We start from the raw sequence: 18,558 nt of genomic DNA, 5'->3' as shown, positions 1-18,558 counted from the left end.
TCTTATATATCTCAAGTAAATCACATCTCAACCTTCTTGTACAACTGCAACGTGACCTCATGGCTCCGAAACTTGATCCCAGTACCAATAAATGCTAACACACTGTATGCCTTCTTAACAACTCTATCAACCTGGGTGGCAACTTTCAGGGATCTGTGTACATGGATACTGAGGTCTCTCTGCTCATCCACACGACCAAGAATCTTACCATTAGTCCAGTACTCTTTATTCCTGTTGGTTCTTCCCAAGTGAATCACCTCACACTTTTCTGCATTAACCTCCATTTGCCACCTCTCAGCCCAGCTCTGTGGCTTAACTATGTCCCTCTGTAAAATGCAACAGCCTTTAGCACTATCCACAACTCCACCGACCTTAGTATCATCTGCAAATTTACTAACCCATCCTTCTACGGCCTCATCTAAGTCATTTATAAAAATGACAAACAGCAGTGGCCCCAAAACAGATGGCATTAATTCCTTCCGTGATGTTGAAATGTCCAAATAATGTTGACATTTTTTAAGGGTTTATACATTCTGAATGCAGCCCAGCTGCTTTTGTACTCATTATATTTTTAGAAAAGAAACCCAAAAGGATGTAATAACACAGGGAGAAGGTGTAGAGGGAGGATGTTACCTTGGGCACTGGAGAGTTTTAGTGACGGAGAGAGATTGGACAGTCTGTTAGAGGAGAAGAAATTGACAGGGTGACATGATTGAAATGTATGAAGTAATGAGTGGCATAGGAAAGGGTAGACCTGAAGAAATTTTCTTTGATCAATCCCCCCTCCAGGGTTTGGGGGGTGGGGGAGCATAGATTGAAAGCAAGGGCAGGAGGTTCAGAGTGAATGTGAGGAAAAACGTTTTCACCCAGACGGTGATGAGAAATCTGGAACTCACTGCCTGGAAGGGTGGAAGGGACAGAAACCCTTACACACTGAAGAAGTGTTCACTTGCAAAGGCTCTGGGGCCAAGGACTGAGATAATGGGATTAGAGGACGGTGAGGTGGTTGATTTTAGCACAGAGTTAATATTACTTTATGAAACCATGTCTCTCTATAACTCTCTGTATCTGTCTGTCTCTGTATGACTCTATATGTCTCTCCGTGACTCTGTTTCTCTCTATCTCTCTGTGTGGCTCTGTATGTCTCTATGAAACTGTTTCAGTATCTATGAAAATCTCTCTCTATCACTCTTTAACTTTATGACTTCCTATCACTTTCAATAACTCTCTATGTCTTTATAATTCACTGTTACTAAATAATTCTCTATGACTCTATCTCTCTCTCTCTCTCTATATCACTCCCTACCACTATTTCTATCACTCTATCTCTCTCTATGACACTATATCACACTCTATGACTTTCTCTATCATTCTAAATCACTCTCTATCATCCACCATCACTTTATGATACTGCATTACTCTCTATAACTCTCTGACTTTCTCTGACTGTTAAACTGTTGTATCTCTCTCCATCTCTCTCTATGACTCTCAGTCACTCTCTATGACTCTCAGTCACTCTCTATGACTCTCAGTCACTCTCTATGACTCTCAGTCACTCACTATGACTCTCAGTCACTCTCTATGACTCTCAGTCACCCTCTATGACTCTATTACCCTCTGTGACTCTGAGACTTTCTTATTCTCTATAATGTGATTTCAAATGGACTCCTCTATATTAAACTGACAATGAAGAATCCCACATGCCTAAGGATTCTAAAGTTAAAGGGGTAAGAATAAAAGGGAACCTGAGGGGCAACTTTGAAAAAAAAGGACAGCATGGTGGCTCAGTTGGTTAGCACTGCTGTCTCACAGCGCCAGGGTCCTGGGTTCAATTCTCACCTCCAGCAACCGTTTGTGTGGAGTTTGCACGTTCTCCCCATGTCTGCGTGGGTTTCCTCTGGGTGCTCCAGTTTCCTCCCACAATCCAAAGATGTGCAGGTCAGGTGGATTGGCCATGCTAAACAGCCCTTAGTCTCAGGTGCATTAGTCAGAGGGAGATGGGTATGGGTGGATTGATCTTCGGAGGGTCGGTGTGGACTGGTTGGGCTGAATGGCCCTGTTGCAGGCAATCTAATCAAATCTAAGGACACTTGTGGGCAGAATCATCCTTCAGAAATTCACCATCTCTTGCTGAGAGTCAGTGAGATTCAGAGCACTGCAAAAGGCCCTTCAACCCATCAAATCTGTGCTGGTCAAAGACAACCACCTCATTATTTGCTAATCCTATTACCCAACACTTGGCCCATGGCCTTGGAATCACACATTCATATCAAAATCCTTTTTCAATATGATGAGGGTTTCTACTTCTCCCAGCCCTTCCAGGCAGAGAGTTTCAGATACACCACTGGCCTCTGGGTGAGAGGGTTTCTTCAGAATTGAAGGGTGTGTTATTTCACAATTGCACTAACTCTGCTACCAACTTCCTACCTTGCAGCCAAATCCCAGAGGAGACACAATGCAAGGTAAGAAATATTTACTTGTATTACGAAAAGCTCAAGCTGCTGACTTGACCTTTGCCAACATTGGTGCCTGGGAATTTCAGGGTGTGGTGTCTGAAACCAGGGGAGGTGGATGGATGCTTATTTAGTTCCGGATTTCATTGCATATGGAAAGCTCTTTGTTTGATATTGAAATCTCAAGCAATTGGAATTGACATTTCAAAAGTAAAGTGCGCATTTTCGTAAACGTGTACGTTCTCGATTAGAGGGAGGCAAAGCTATATGTATCGTAAGCTTTTGCATGTTAAAAGCTTACAGACAATACAGGATCAAGTTGAAAGTCGAATCCGCGTCTTAGACGCCAAAGAATATGTGTCCTCTCTGCTGTTGTGTTAGTTGACAGCCTGAAACATAGCCTGAAGAAGGGCTCATGCCCGAAACGTCGATTCTCCTGCTCCTTGGATGCTGCCTGACCTGCTGCGCTTTTCCAGCAACACATTTTCAGCTCTGATCTCCAGCATCTGCAGTCCTCACTTTCAGCCTGAAACATAAGCAATCAAATGGAGGTGAACACCATGCGTGGCCTGTTTCCTGCAGCTTTTGGAATTTGCTCCTTCCTCCCATCATAAAAGATCAGGAGGAAGCCATTCAGCCCCTCAGGAGTCTGTTCTCCCATTCCATACAATTGTGGCTGATCCCACCTCGGCCTCAACCTCACTTTCCTGCCCCAGCTCCCTTTAACCTGTCACTGATGTTTTAAAACAATCTGCCTGTCTCCATCTTTAATTCAGTCAACGTCTCAACGTTCACCACAATCGATGGGGAAGGTTGGGGGAGGAGGTGATTTTCCCACAGATTCACATCCACACCCCCTTTGAGAGAAATCGTTCCTGCTCACCTCTGTGTTCGATCTGTCCCACCTCTCTAATCCTGAAATGATTACTTCTAGTTCTACATTGTCCCACAAGAGATAATATCCTCCACCCAACTACTTTGTCGATTGCAACCCCCCCCCATCCACCTCCCTTTAGCATCTTTTGTCCCTCACTTAGATATCATCTCATTCTTATAAACACCAGAGAGTACAAGCCAACACTGAACAAGTTTGGACTTTTCAGTCCAATTTGTCCATGCCGACCAAATATCATAAATTAATCTGGTTCCATTTGCCAACATTTGGCTCATATCCCTCTCAACCCTTTTTATTCATAAACCCATCCAGATGTCTTTTAAATGTTGTAATTGTACCAGCCTCCCCCACTTTCTCTGGCAGCTCATTCCATACACGCACCACTATCTGCGTGGAAAAGTTACCCCTCAGGTGCCTTTTAAATCCTTCCCCTCTCACCTTAAACCCATGGCCTGTAGTTTTGAACTCACCTACCCTAGGGAAAAGACCTTGGCTAGTCACCTTATTTGTGCCCCTTGTGGTTTTTTAAACCTCTATAAGGTGACCTCTCAGCCTACTACGCTCCAGAGGAAAGACTTTCAGCCTCTCCAGTCTCTCCCCATAACTCAAACTTCCCGTCTCAGGAACATCTTAGAGTCAATGAGTCACACAGCATGGAGGTAGACCCTTTGGTCCAACTCTTCCATGCTGATGTGACATTCCAATCTGATCTAGTGCATTTACCAGCATTTGACCCATATCTCTCTACCTGTATTTTTTAAACATTCCACCACCCCCCCCCCCCCCCACCCCTCACCTTCAACCCATGCCCCCTAATTTTGGCCTCCCCTTACTCTGGGAAAAGACCATGACTATTCACGCTATCTATTCACTGCATGATTCGATAAATGTCCGTAAGGTCAGCACTCAGCCCTGAACATGTCCAGGAAAAAGAGTCCCAGCCTATTCAGCCACTCCCTACAAGTCAAGCCCTCCATTCTCTTCATTACCTTATCCACCTGTGATGTCACTTGCAAGGAATTATGGTCTCTCTGTTTGATAACACTGTGCAGGGGCCTGCCACTAACTGTGTAAGTCCTGCCCTGATTTGTCTGACAAAATTGCAACACATCACATTTATCTAAATTAAACTCCATTCGCCCCTCCTCGGCCCACTAGCCCAGCTGATCAGATCCTGGTGCAGTTTTAGATAGTGTATATACCTAATTTTGAAAAAAATCTGAGCTTATACAACTTTATTTTGTAGAATTGAACGGGGAAGGCGATGTCTGAGTGGTATTACAAACAGACTCAGAATGTCCAAGTTCAGATAAATATTCTGGGGACCTGGGCTCCAAGTAGGATAGGTAGAATTTGAATTCAATAAAAAAAAATGGGATAAGGTTTCAATGGTGGCCTATACCGACTCGAGGGAAAGCCCATTGGGGTTACTAATGTCCTCATGGGAGGGAGATCTACCTGGTCTGGCTGCCATGTGATCCCAGACCCTACAGCTATGTGCAAGGAGCAGGAGAATCGACGTTTCGGGCATAAGCCCTTCTTCAGGAATGAGGAAAGTGTGCCAAGTAGACTAAGATAAAAGGTAGGGAGGAGGGACTTGGGGGAGGGGCGTTGGGAATGTGATAGGTGGAAGGAGGTTAAGGTGAGGGTGATAGGCCGGAGAGGGGGTGGGGTCGGAGAGGTCAGGAAGAAGATTGCAGGTCAATAAGGCGGCGCTGAGTCCGAGGGTTGGGACTGAGATAAGGTGGGGGGAGGGGAAATGAGGAAGCTGGAGAAATCTGCATTCATCCCTTGTGGTTGGAGGGTTCCTAGGCAGAAGATGAGGCGCTCTTCCTCCAGGCATCATGTTGCCATGGTCTGGCGATGGAGGAGTCCAAGGGTCTGCATGTCCTTGGTGGAGTGGAAGGGGGAGTTAAAGTGGTGAGCCACGGGGCGGTTGGGTTGGTTGGTGCGGGTGTCCCAGAGGTGTTCTCTGAAACGTTCCGCAAGTAGGCGACCTGTCTCCTCAATATAGAGGAGGCCACATAGGGTGCAGCGGATGCAGTAAATGATGTGTGTGGAGGTGCAGGTGAATTTGTGGTGGATATGGAAGGATCCCTAGTTCAAGTTGATCTTTCTCTATGCTTTCTCTGCTGCTATAACATTTTGCTATATCCTGCATTTTGTCCTATTACCCTGATGTACTTGTGTAAGGTATGATTTGTCCGGTTAGTGCACAAAACAATACTTCTCATGGTATCTCAGTACATTTGACAATAATTAAATCAATTCAAACTTTCAAAAAAATGTCTAGATGTATTCTTGTCCAGGCACAAGCAATTTTCAGCTTGTAAATCCTCTATAGCAAACTTAACATGGGATTTTCTTTTTCTTTTCATTTAGTTCCAATCTCTGGACTGCGTTTGACAACAATATCGACAATTGTAAGTTCATCAACTTGCCAAAGATAAATTTGTGGTGGGTGGTAAGAATTTGAGAATCCCCTTATAAATTTTCCAGACCACTTTGCTAATGTTCTCATTTCGTTGGTCTGGCCCACATGCCCAGATTATTAATATATTCAAAGATTATGAGGGGGACAGGTAAAGTAGATCAGAAGAAACATTTCCCACTTAATGGAGAGATCAGTAATGGTGGGGAGGGATAGAATGAAAAGATGGAAGGGGCAGAAAGTTTCGAGGTGATGTGAGGGAAAAGTTATCATCCCGAAGGTGGAGGGAAATCTGGAACTCACTTGTGTCTAAGGGTGATAGAAGCAGAAATCCTCTTCAAATCAAAGAAGGATTAAATGGGCACTTGTGATGCCAAGGCCATTGGGTTAAGTGTCAGGGAAACAGGATTAGAGAATAATGAGTTGGGTTTTTTTTTGACTGGTGCAGACTCCATGGGATTTTTTTTCTATGCTGCAGACCCTAATGACACTCATCATAGAAGCATTTTGATTATTAAGGTGGATAATTTGGAGGCATGACCATCGAAATGCATAGTCTTATTGGGTCAAAGGAACTAATGCTACTTAAAATGTACCAGTCAGTTTCCAGTAAAGGATATTGGTGAATGTGGATAATTATCAATGAAGTATAACATGGGAAAATGTGCAGTTGTTCATTTGGGAAGGTAGAACATCAAAATAGTATTGCTTAAAGGGAGGAAAACTACAAGAATCTGCAGCACAATGGAACTTGGGTTGGATTTGTGCTCAACAAACACAGCAGGCAAGCACACAGGGGCAGCAGGTAATCAGGAAAGGCTCATGGAATGTTGGCTCTTATTTCAAGGGTCTAGGAATGCAGGAGTAGGGAAGTCTTACTGCAACTGATGTCAACTCTGCATTTAAAAGTTTTGAAAGTTTCAACAGAACAGCTCAGGAGCTAGTAGAAGTCAATGAAATTTACAGAACTTTGCAAATATCCATCTTTGGCAGAAAGGAGTGTGCTCACTTTGCATTATGTACAATCTCACAACCGGACGACAAATGTTACTCATGTGTTTAATACAACACCACACACTTTGGGCAAAGCTCCAAGGTGTTATGTATGCCCATGCGCTTGGCGAAAGCTAGTTAGCATCCAGAAGAAATAGCCATCCAATGCCGGACTCATTGATGTTCACAGCATAGATGGGGACCATTGGGCCCATTCTGTTCCATGCTGGCCAACAGAGATCTGATTGCATTAATCCCATGTCTCAGCTCTTGACCCACAACTCAAGTGCGAATCTAAAACCTGCTTAAATATGGGGAGAGATTCTGAATCTGTCACCCTTCAGTTCCAGACCAACACCCTCTGCCTCCTGCCTCTCGGCCAGTTTTGGATCCATGGGTGGCTTTCCTGTAGATCCCGTTGGCTTTTTTTTTAGTCAGAGTGCCATGCGGAGCTTTAGCAAGAGGCCACACATCAACTGCATCAATATTCTTCATTATCATTCAAGAAATCTGGTTGAAATTAACGAATTCCACTACTTTGCCTTCACTAATCCAATGCTGCACAGCGTACAAATCCACGAGTAATGAGTGAAATGGAAAGAAAATCACGCAATTATTTTCTGAAGAGCTGGGGAATCTTGGGTACTGTCAATAGTACAAACCTAGGTTAGTATCATTATAGAATCCACACAATGTGGAAGCAGGCCATTCGGCCCATCAAGTCCACATCACACCCCCGCCCACATAGAGCATCTGCTCCTGTAACCCTGCATTTCCCATGGCTAATCCACCCTAGCCTGCACCCTGCTGAACGTTATGTGAAATTTAGCACAGCCAATCCACCTGACCTGCACATCTTTAGACTGTGAGGAAACTAGAGTACTCAGAGGAAACCCATGCAGACATGAAGATAACGTGCACACTCCCTACAGACAGTCAGCTGTGGCTGGAATCGAAACCGGATCTCTGGTGGTGTGAGGCAACACTGCTAACCACTGAGCCACTCTGCCACGCATCAATCTCCCTGCTGTTCGTGCTAATTTTTGCTGCACTAATTAGTAACTGGGTTTCCCTTGCCTTATAACCATAAGGAAGACCACAAGACATAGGAGCAAAAATTAGGCCATTCAGCCCATCGAGTCTGCTCTGCCATTCAATCATGGCTGACCAGTTTCTCAACCCCATTCTCCTACTTCCTCCCTGTAACCCTTGGTCCCCTTGATAATCTAGAACCTATCTTTCTCAGTCTTAAATACACTCGATGGCCTGGCCTCCACAGTCTTCTGTGGCAATGAATTCTCTCATTATCTCCGTTCTAAAAGGTCTTCCCATTACCCTAAGGTTGTGCCCTCAGGTCCTAGTCTGTCTGACCAATGGAAACAACTTCCACTCTGTTCAGGCCATTCAGTATTCTGTAAGTTTTAATTATATCCCCCTTCATTCTTCTAAATACCATCAAGTATAGACTCAGATTCCTCAAACGTTCCTCATATGTTAAGCTTTTCATTCCTGGGACCATTCTCATGAACCTCCTCTGAACACGCTCCAGGGCCAGTACATCCTTCCTGAGATATGGGGCCCTAATTTATGCACAGTACTCTCAATGTGTTCTGTGCAGAGCCTCAGAAGTACATCCCTGATTTTACATCAAGTCCTCTCAAAATAAATGCCATCATTGTATTTGTCTTCCTCATCTGCAAGTTTACCTTCAGAGGATCCTGGACTAGAACTCCCAAGTCTCTTTGCACATCAGATTTATGAGTTTTCTCCCCATTGAGAAAATAGTCCATCCTCTATTCTTCCTCCCAAAGTGCATGACCTCACACTTTCCCACGTCATACTCCATCTGCCACTTCTTTACCCACTCTCCTAACCTCTCCAAATCCTTCTGCAGCCTTAATGCTACCTGTCCCTCTATCTATCTTTGTGTTGTCTGCAAACCTAGCCAGAATGCCCTCAGTTTCTTCATCTAGATCGTTACTGTATAAAGTGAAAAGTTATCCCAACACTGAGACTTGTGGAACACCACTTGTCACCAGCTGCCATCCTGAGAAGGACCCTTTTATCCCCACTCTCTGCTTTCTGCCAGACATCCAGGCTTCTATCCATGCTAGCACCTTGCCTCTGACACCATGGGCCCTTATCTTACTCAGTAGCCTCCGATGTGGCACCTTGGCAAAGGCCTTCTTGATGTCCAGGCAGACAACATCTATTGGCTCTCCTTTTTCTAACCTGCTCGTTACATCCTCAAAGAATTCTAGCAGATCTGTCAGGCAATGATGAAACTAGGCTGATTTTTCCCGATTTTACCCTACACTTCCAGGTATTCAGAAATCTCATCCTTCACAATGGATTCCAGGATCCTACCCACCACGGAGGTTAGGCTAATTGACCTGTAATTTTTCCTTCTTTACCGTACTCCCTTTTTAAACAGGCATGTCACGTCAGCGATTTTCCAGTCCTTTGTGACCCTTCCTGATTCTAGTGATTCCTGAAAGATCACCATCAACACCTCCACTACCTCTTCAGCTATCTCTCTTAGAACTCTGCAGTGCAGTCCATCAGGTCTCAGTAATTTATCCACCTTCAGGCCATTCAGTTATTCCAGTAACTTCTCCTTGGTGATGGTCATCATACTCAACTCTACCCCCTCACTCCCTTGAATTTTTGGGATATTACTCGTGTCTTCCACCTTAAGACTGATGTGAATTATTCCTCTATCACCTATTTCCTTGTTCCTCACTACTGTCTCCCCAGCATCGTTTTCCAGCTGCCCAACATCCACTTTTGCCTCTCTTTTTCCCTTTATATATCCAAATAAACTCTTACAGCCTTCCTTTATATTACTGGTTATCTTACCCTCATATTTAAACTTCTCCCTCATTATTTCTTATTTGTTGCCCTCTGTTGGTCTTTGTAAGCTTCCCAATCCTCTGGTTTCCCACTGCCCTTCCCCACATTAAATGCTTTCCCTTTTGTTTTGATGCTATCCCTGACTACCCTAGTCAGCCATAGTTACCTCATCCTCCCTCTTTTCCCTCGAGATGAATCTCTGTCTCCTGAATTACTCCTAGAAACCCCTGCCATTGTTGTTCCACTGTCCTTCCTGCACGACTCCTCTCCCAGTCAATTCTACCCAGCTCCTCCCTCATGCCTCTGTAGTTGCCTTTATTCAGCTATAATACTGTTACCCCTGATTCTATCTTCCCCCTTCCAAATTGCAGAGTAAATTCAATCATGTTATGATCACTGCCTCTGAAGTGTTGCTTCACCTTAAGCTCCCTCAACAAATCTGCCTTATTGCACAACACTAAATCCAGTATTGCCTGTTCTCCCGTGGGCTCCACCACAAGCAGCTCCAAAACGCCATGTCGTAGATATTCCACAAATTCCTTTTCTTGCAATCCGTGACCAACCTGATTTTCCCAGTCCACCTGCATATTGAAATTCCCCATGATCACTGCCTTTCCTACACATCTTTTCTACCTCCCAGTGTATCTTGTGCTCCAGCTCTTGACTACTGTACATAACTCCAACTATGCATTTTTTAACCTTTGGAGTTCCTCAATTCTACCCACACAGATTCTACACCATCTGACCCTACTTCATTTCTTACTACTGATTTAATTTCTTACTGATAAGGCAACCCCCACCATCTCTGCCCACCTGCCTATCTTTTTGACAGGATGTATATCCTTGGATATTCAGCTCCCAGTCCTGATCCCCTTGCAGCCATGTCTCTGTGATGCCCAACATGTTTTGCCTGCCAATTTTGATTTGTGCCACAAGCTCATTTACCTTGTTTACCTTGCCTGTAAACAGGAAGGTGGCTTGAAGTGTGTATACTTCAATGCCAGAAGTATAAGAAATAAGGTAGGTGAACTTGCAGCATGGGTTGATACCTGGGACTTCAATGTTGTGGCCATTACAGAGACGTGTGTAGAACAGGGACAGGAATGGCTGTTGCAGGTTCCAGGGTTCAAATGTTTTAGTAGGGTCAGAGATGGTGGTAAAAGAGGGGGAGGTGTGGCATTGCTTATCAAGGATTGTATTACAGCGGTGGAAAGGGTGATGGAGGAAGACTTGCAATCTGAAGTAGTTTGGGCGGAGGTTAGAAATAGGAAAGGTGAGGTCACCCTGTTAGGAGTTTTCTACAGGCCTCCTAATAGTCCGAGAGAAGTAGAGGAAAGTATTGCGAGGATGATTCAGGAGAAGAGTGAAAGTAGCAGGGTGGTTGTTATGGGGGACTTTAACTTCCCAGATATTGACTGGGAAAGCTATAGCTCGAGTTCGTTAGATGGGTCGGTGTTTGTCCAATGTGTGCAGGAGGGTTTCCTGACACAATATGTAGACAGGCCAACAAGAGGTGAGGCTATACTGGATTTGGTTCTAGGTAATGAACCAGGCCAGGTGTTAGACTTGGAGGTAGGTGAACACGTTGGGGACAGTGACCACAACTCGGTGACTTTTACTCTAGTGATGGAGAGGGATAAGTGTGCACTGCAGGGCAAGAGTTATAGCTGGGGGCAGGGAAATTATGATGCGGTGAGGCATGACTTGGGATGCGTGGATTGGAAAAATAGGCTTCAAGGGAAGAACACAAATGATATGTGGAGATTGTTCAAGGAACAGCTAATGCGTGTCCTTGATAAGTATGTACCAGTCAGGCAGGGAGGAAAGGGTCTTGTGAGGGAGCCGTGGTTTAATAAGGAATTGGAATCCCGTGTGAAAGGGAAGAGGGTGACCTATGTAAAGATGAGGCGTGAAGGTTCAGTTGGGGCGATTGAGAGTTATAAGGTAGCCAGGAAGGATCTAAAGAGAGAGCTAAGAGCAGCGAGAAGGGGACATGAAAAGTCCTTAGTTGGTAGGATTAGGGAAAGCCCAAAGGTTTTCTATAGGTATGTCAAGAATAAAAGGATGACTGGGGTAGGTATCGGTCCAGTCAAGGATACCAGTGGGAAGTTGTGCGTGGAGGCGGAGGAGATTGGAGAGACACTAAATCAATACTTTTCGTCAGTATTCACTCAGGAACAGGACACTGTTGCTGAAGTGAATATTGAGTCACAAGTGATTAGAATGGATGACCTTGAGGTACGTAGGGAAGAGGTCTGGGGAATACTGGAAAGGATGAAAATAGATAAGTCCCCTGGGCCTGATGGCATTTATCCTAGGATCCTCCAGGAAGCTAGGGAGGAGATAGCGGAGCCATTGGCCTTGATTTTTATGTCGTTGTTGTCTATGGGAACAGTGCCAGAAGACTGGAGGATAGCGAATGTGGTCCCTTTGTTCAAGAAGGGGAGTAGGGATAGCCCGAGTAACTATAGGCCAGTGAGTCTCACTTCTGTTGTGGGCAAAGTCTTAGAGAGAATTGTAAGGGATAGGATTTATGAACATCTGGATAGGAATAATGTGATCAAGGATAGTCAGCATGGTTTTGTGAAGGGCAGGTCGTGCCTCACAAACCTTATTGAGTTCTTTGAGAAGGTGACCAAGGAAGTGGACGAGGGTAAAGCAGTAGATGTGGTGTATATGGATTTTAGCAAGGTGTTCGATAAGGTACCCCATGGCAGGCTAATGCAAAAACTACGGAGGTATGGCATTGAGGGTGCATTAGAGGTTTGGATTAAGAATTGGCTGGCTGGAAGGAGACAGAGGGTAGTAGTTGATGGTATAGGTTCATCTTGGAGTGCAGTTACTAGCGGTGTTCCGCAAGGATCTGTTTTGGGACCATTGCTGTTTGTCATTTTTATAAATGACCTGGAGGAGGGGCTTGAAAGCTGGGTGAGCAAGTTTGTGGATGACACGAAAGTCAGTGGAGTTGTGGACAGCGAAGAAGGATGTGGCAGGTTACAGCGGGATATAGATAAGTTGCAGAGCTGGGCAGAAAGGTGGCAAATGGAGTTCAATGTAGCTGAGAGTGAAGTCATTCACTTTGGTAGGAGTAACAAGAAGATGGATTACTGGGCTAATGGTAGGCTACTTGGTAGTGTGGATGAGCAGAGGGATCTTGGTGTCCATGTACACAGATCTTTGAAAGTTGCCACCTAGGTAAATAGTGCTGTGAAGAAGGCATATGGTGTACTGGGCTTTATTGGTAGAGGAAAAAAATGAGGTCTGCAGATGCTGGAGATCACAGCTGAAAATGTGTTGCTGGTCAAAGCCCAGCAGGCCAGGCAGCATCTCAGGAATAGAGAATTCGACGTTTCGAGCATAAGCCCTTCATCAGGAATCCTGATGAAGGGCTTATGCTCGAAACGTCGAATTCTCTATTCCTGAGATGCTGCCTGGCCTGCTGTGCTTTGACCAGCAACACATTTTCAGCTTTATTGGTAGAGGAATTGAGTTCCGGAGTCCTGAGGTCATGTTGCAGTTGTATAAGACTCTGGTGCGGCCTCATCTGGAGTATTGTGTGCAGTTTTGGTCGCCATACTTTAGGAAGGATGTGGAGGCACTGGAACGGGTGCAGAGGAGGTTTACCAGGATGTTGCCTGGCATGGTAGGAAGATCGTATGAGGAAAGGGTGAGGCACTTGGGGCTGTTTTCATTGGAGAAAAGAAGGTTTAGGGGAGATTTGATAGAGGTGTACAAGGTGATTAGGGGTTTAGATAGGGTTGACAGTGAGAACCTTTTTCCGCTAATGAAGTCAGCTGTTACTAGGGGACGCAGCTTTAAATTAAGGGGTGGTAGGTATAGGACAGATGTTAGGGGTAGATTTTTTACTCAGCGGGTTGTGAGTTCATGGAATGCCCTGCCAGTAGCAGTGGTGGACTCTCCCTATTTATGGTCATTTAAGCGGGCATTGGACAAGTATATGGAGGTTATTGGGCTAGTGTAGGTTAGGTAGGCTTCGGTCAGCGCAACATCGAGGGCCGAAGGGCCTGTACTGCGCTGTATTTTTCTATGTTCTATGTTCTTATACTGTGTGCATTCAGATATAACATCTTCGGTCTTGTATTAACCAACTCTCTTCTCATTGTGATTCATTTGTGCAGTGTGCTTTAAGTTTGATTGCTAACAGTTTCCAAACGCTGTTGTATTTGTGTCAGTGCTGGAGATTTCAGTAACCTCCCCTGATGTCTGCACTCTTACCCCTTCAGGTTTTCTAATTTCCCCTATAACCCAACCCCACCCCACCACCCCCATTTAATTTAAAGCCCTGCCTACAACCCTAGATATGCGATTTACTAGAACTCTGACCCCCCCGTGGTTCAGATGAAGACCGTCCCATTGGAATAGGTCCCTTCTTCCCCAGTACTGGTGCCAGCTTCCCATGAGTTCAAACCCATTTCTTTTACACCAATCTTTGAGCTACGTATTTACCTGCTTAATCTTGCTGACCCTGTGCCAATTAGCCTGTGGCTGAAGTAATAATCCAGAGATTATTGCCTTTTTGGTTTTGCTTTTTAATTGAGCTCCGAGCTGTTCATACTACCTTGGAAGAACCTCTGCCCGAGATCATTGGTACCTTTGTGGAGCATGACCACTGGATCTTTACAGTTCTCTGAAAGTGGAGTCCCAGGTAGACAGGGCAGCGAAGAAGGGTTTTCGCCCACTGGCCTTCATCAGTCAGGGCACTGAGTATAGAAGTTGGGCAATTATGTTACAGTTGTACAGGATATTGGTGAGGTTGCAGCTGGAGTATTGTGTTCAGTTTGAGTCACCTTGTTAGAGGAAGGATGTTATTAAACTGGAAAGAGTGAAGAAGAAATTTACAAGGATGTTGCCTGAACTCAATGGTCTGAGTTATAGAGAGAGAGAGGTTGGACAAGCTGAGACATTTTTCTTTAGAGTGTCGGAGACTGGGAGACTGGGTGGGGGGAGGGCTTACTGTGGTGTATAAGATCAAGAGAGGCATGGATAGAGTGATGTATTCGGTCTTTTCCCCAAGTTTGGGTATTTGAAGATGAGAGAGCATCAGTTTAAGGTTGGGGGGAAAGAATAAAAGGGAACCTGAGGGGCAACATTCTTACATATATGGAACGGTGGTATGCATATAGAATGAGCTACCTGTGGAAATGGTTGAGGCGGGTACAATTTAAAAGGCATTTAGACAAATACACGGATAGGAAATATTAGAAGGATATGGGCCAAGCGCAGGGAAATGGGGCTAGCGTGAATGGACATTTTGGTCGGAATGGACCAGTTTGGGCCAAAGTGTCTGTCTCATGCTGTGGGACTCTATGACTCCATTAACCCTCCCACTTCATGTTCCTCTGCAGCCCAGATGAGATGTGCCGAACCCGAGCACCAGGCAGGCAACACAACCTTCGGGACTCTCGATCCTGGTGATGGAGAACAGTGTCTATGCCTCTAATTGCAATGCCATTTCTCTTTCCTCCCCCCACTTGAGTGGCTCCTTGTGCCACAGCACTACAGTCAGTTGGCGCCATTGCTCACACTTAATGAGTGCACAATGGTTTAATAGTGGATGACCCAATACCACAATAAAAAAACATCAAATTTCCCAGAATATCTTCAAGAAAGCTCAAACTTGACTGTATTTTCAACAAACAACAAAAATATCATGTTCACTTTGGCTCTCTTCTGGGAACAGAGAAATTAAGGTCAAGTGTAAGCTGTCCAATACTTCCAGTCTGCTCCACCTATTCAATGGGATCATGGCTGGTCATCTGAGCCAGTGCCCTGTTCCCTGCTTTCTCCCTTTAGGCCCAAAGAACTCTATCCAACTCCATCTTGAACAACATTCGATGTTTTGGCCTTGACCACTTTTTGTAACAAAGAATGTCCCAGGTTCCCACTCCCTGGGTGAAGACATTTCTCCTCATCTCAGTCCTCCCCCAACTACTTAAACTGTGACCCTCAATCCTCCACTCCTTCCCGGTTATTGGAAACATCCTTATGTTTGAGAAACAGACAATCGAGAAAGGTTTTATGTGTTTCAGGATCGTGCAATTAATGACTGCTGCTTGTTTCCATTGCCAGGGTCTCCCATTGCCTAATGAGTCAACTCCAACTGCTTTTCTGTCCAATAGGGCATGACACCCTTATACATTGAAGGACAGGTTTCCATAAAAAACATTACAACAAACAGATTGTACAAGTTTCTCATCCTTAAACCTTTGCCTGATGAAACTAACTGATACAAATTTTTCTCTGCAGATGAAGTGATGAAGAGACGCACCTTAACACTTTCACGAGTAAGTATTGTCCATCTGTATTCAGATTTGGGGGCACAGTTGAAAATTTCTTCCTGGTCAGTTTGGATGTGGGTGACTTCCAAAAGAAAGGCATTTTGATCTCAAGCAGAAAGACCCCAGTGTAATTGTCGTATTCTTTTATGTTTAAAAAAAAGCTGGTCTCAACAAAACATATAGTTCATTATGGTGATATATTTTAAAATCATATGCACTCATAGGCAATGTTCCAACCCACGTTTCATTAGGTATCTAACACGACCCATATCAGAATAGGGAGAGGGTGCAGAGGTCTTGGATGGGGTGAATAGCCAGGTTCTTTTTCTTAGAGTTTGGGTGTTCAAAACTAAAGGTTTACGGTTAGAGAGGAAAGATTTGAAAAGGACCTGAGGGGTAACTTTATAACGCAGAGGGTGGTGCGTGTCTGGAACGAGCTGCTAAAGGAAGGAACAATTATTTTATTTAAAAAGCATTTGGATGGGTACATGCATGTTGTGTTGCCATACTCTTACCAGACCATAGGAGATGCTCTCTCACTAGAGAGAAGTGACTGGTGATGATTTAACCTGAAGGCTACCAGACCTCAGATGAGGGAAGATACCAAGAAGGAGAGTATTTCATGTCACGTCAAATTAGTGAGGGCTTTGTAAACCAGCAATCCAGCCAACTGAGCTAAACCAATACCCTGGGTACATGAATAGGAAGGGTTTAAAGGGATATGGGCCAAATGCTGGCAAAAATAGGACTAGATCAGATTGGATGTCTGGTCTGCACAGATGAGTTGACTCGAAGGGTTTGTTCTCATGCTGCTCCAGTTATACAGAGTGTAACTGCACTTGGAGTACTGTATTGTACTGCTCACCGTCCTCACAGAATGATGTTAATATGTTGAAAGCGGTTCAGAGAAGATTTACCAGAATAATCCCTGGAATGAGCAAATTGCCTCTTGAGGAAAAGGCTAATCTGGGTAAGCGCTGTATCTTCTGGAGTTTTGGAGATTCAGAGGGGACTGAAGTGAAACAAATAAGATCCTGAAGTGGGGGGCCTGACTGAGTCGATGTGGAGAGGATGGTTCCTCTTGTGGGAGAATCTAAAACTGGGTTTGATCACTGTTTCAAAATAAGGGAGTACCCATTTAAAACAGAGTTCGGGGAAAGATTTCTCCCTCTCCCTGTCAGAGTCCCTGAGTCTTTGGAATTCCCTTCAAGTGAATAGAGTGGGCACAGAAGCTTTAAATATTTTTAAGGCAAAGGGAGATAGATTTTTGATTTCCAAAGGAATGATTTTGGGGGGCGTGGGGGAACATTTGCAGGAATGTCGAGTTGAGGTCAAAATCAGATCAGCTGCAATCTTGTTGAATGGGGAGCCAAGGGGCCAATATTTGTTTGCTGCTCATTTATTTGTATTCCAATTCTGGAATTCTGAAGTTTAATCTAATTTTTGCAGAGTGGCAGGGCAATTATTATCACAATTTGGATTTCGCAATCATCCAGTTGAATGTTTCAAAGAATTAGGTGCATATTGAGGATATCACCATCCTTCCTTCAATTCCTGCTCAACAATTCCAGTCTGAGGGTCACTTCTCCCATTATTAAGGGATATGCACAAACATGATCCTCACAGATTATAATACAAACTGTCCGTAATCACACACAATAGAAACACACACACAAGTATAATTTCTCTCTCTCTCTCTCACACACACACACACACACACACACACACACACACACACACACACACACACACACACACACACAAAAAACAGGTATAATCTCAGACAGGCAGATACACATACACACAAAAAACAGGTATAATCTCAGACAGGCAGATACACATACACATACACAGGTCTCCAGCATCTGCAGACCTCATTTTTTACCCAAAAGGGTTTTCCCAGGATGTTACCTAGGGGCTGAAAAGTTTCAGTCACGGAAGGGATTGGACAGTCTGGGGTTGTTCTCCTTAGACCAGAGGAGATTGAGGTAGAATGTGACTGAGATATAAAAAATAATGAGGGGCATAGATAAAGTAGATAGAAAGAAACTTCACCCCTTGATGGGGGGATCAGTGACTGGGGTGGGGGCATAGATTGAAGGTAACGGCGGGACATTTTGAGGAACATGAGGAAAAGTCCTTTCCCACAGAAGATGGTGGGAAATCTGGAACTTGTTGCCCATAAAGGGTGGAAGAGGCACGCAGCCTGGAGTTTGGTGACCAGTGGTGTCCCGCAGGGAACGGTTCTGGGACCTTTGCTCTTTGTGATTTTTACAAATGACTCGGATGGATTAGTTAGTTTGCTAATAACATCAAAGTTGGTGGATTTGTGGATAGTGTGGAGGGCTGTTGTATGTTGCAGTGGGACATTGACAGGATACAGAGCTGGGCAGAGAAGTGGCAGATGGAGTCCAACCTGGAAAAGTGTGAGGTAATTCACTTGGGAATGTTGAATTTGAATGCAGATTACACGGTTAAAGGCAGGATTCTTGGCAGTGTAGGTTACAGAGGGATCTTGGGGTCCACTTCCATAGATTTCTCAAAGTTGCCACCCAAGTTGATGGGATTATTGTAAAGGCATATGGTGCGTTGACTTTCATTAGCAGGGGGATTGAGTTTAAGAGCCGTGAGGTT

Source organism: Hemiscyllium ocellatum, chromosome 12 (genome assembly GCF_020745735.1).
Source record: "Hemiscyllium ocellatum isolate sHemOce1 chromosome 12, sHemOce1.pat.X.cur, whole genome shotgun sequence".
In the NCBI taxonomy this organism is placed as follows: Eukaryota; Metazoa; Chordata; class Chondrichthyes; order Orectolobiformes; family Hemiscylliidae; genus Hemiscyllium; species Hemiscyllium ocellatum.
This window is presented reverse-complemented; position numbering follows the sequence as displayed.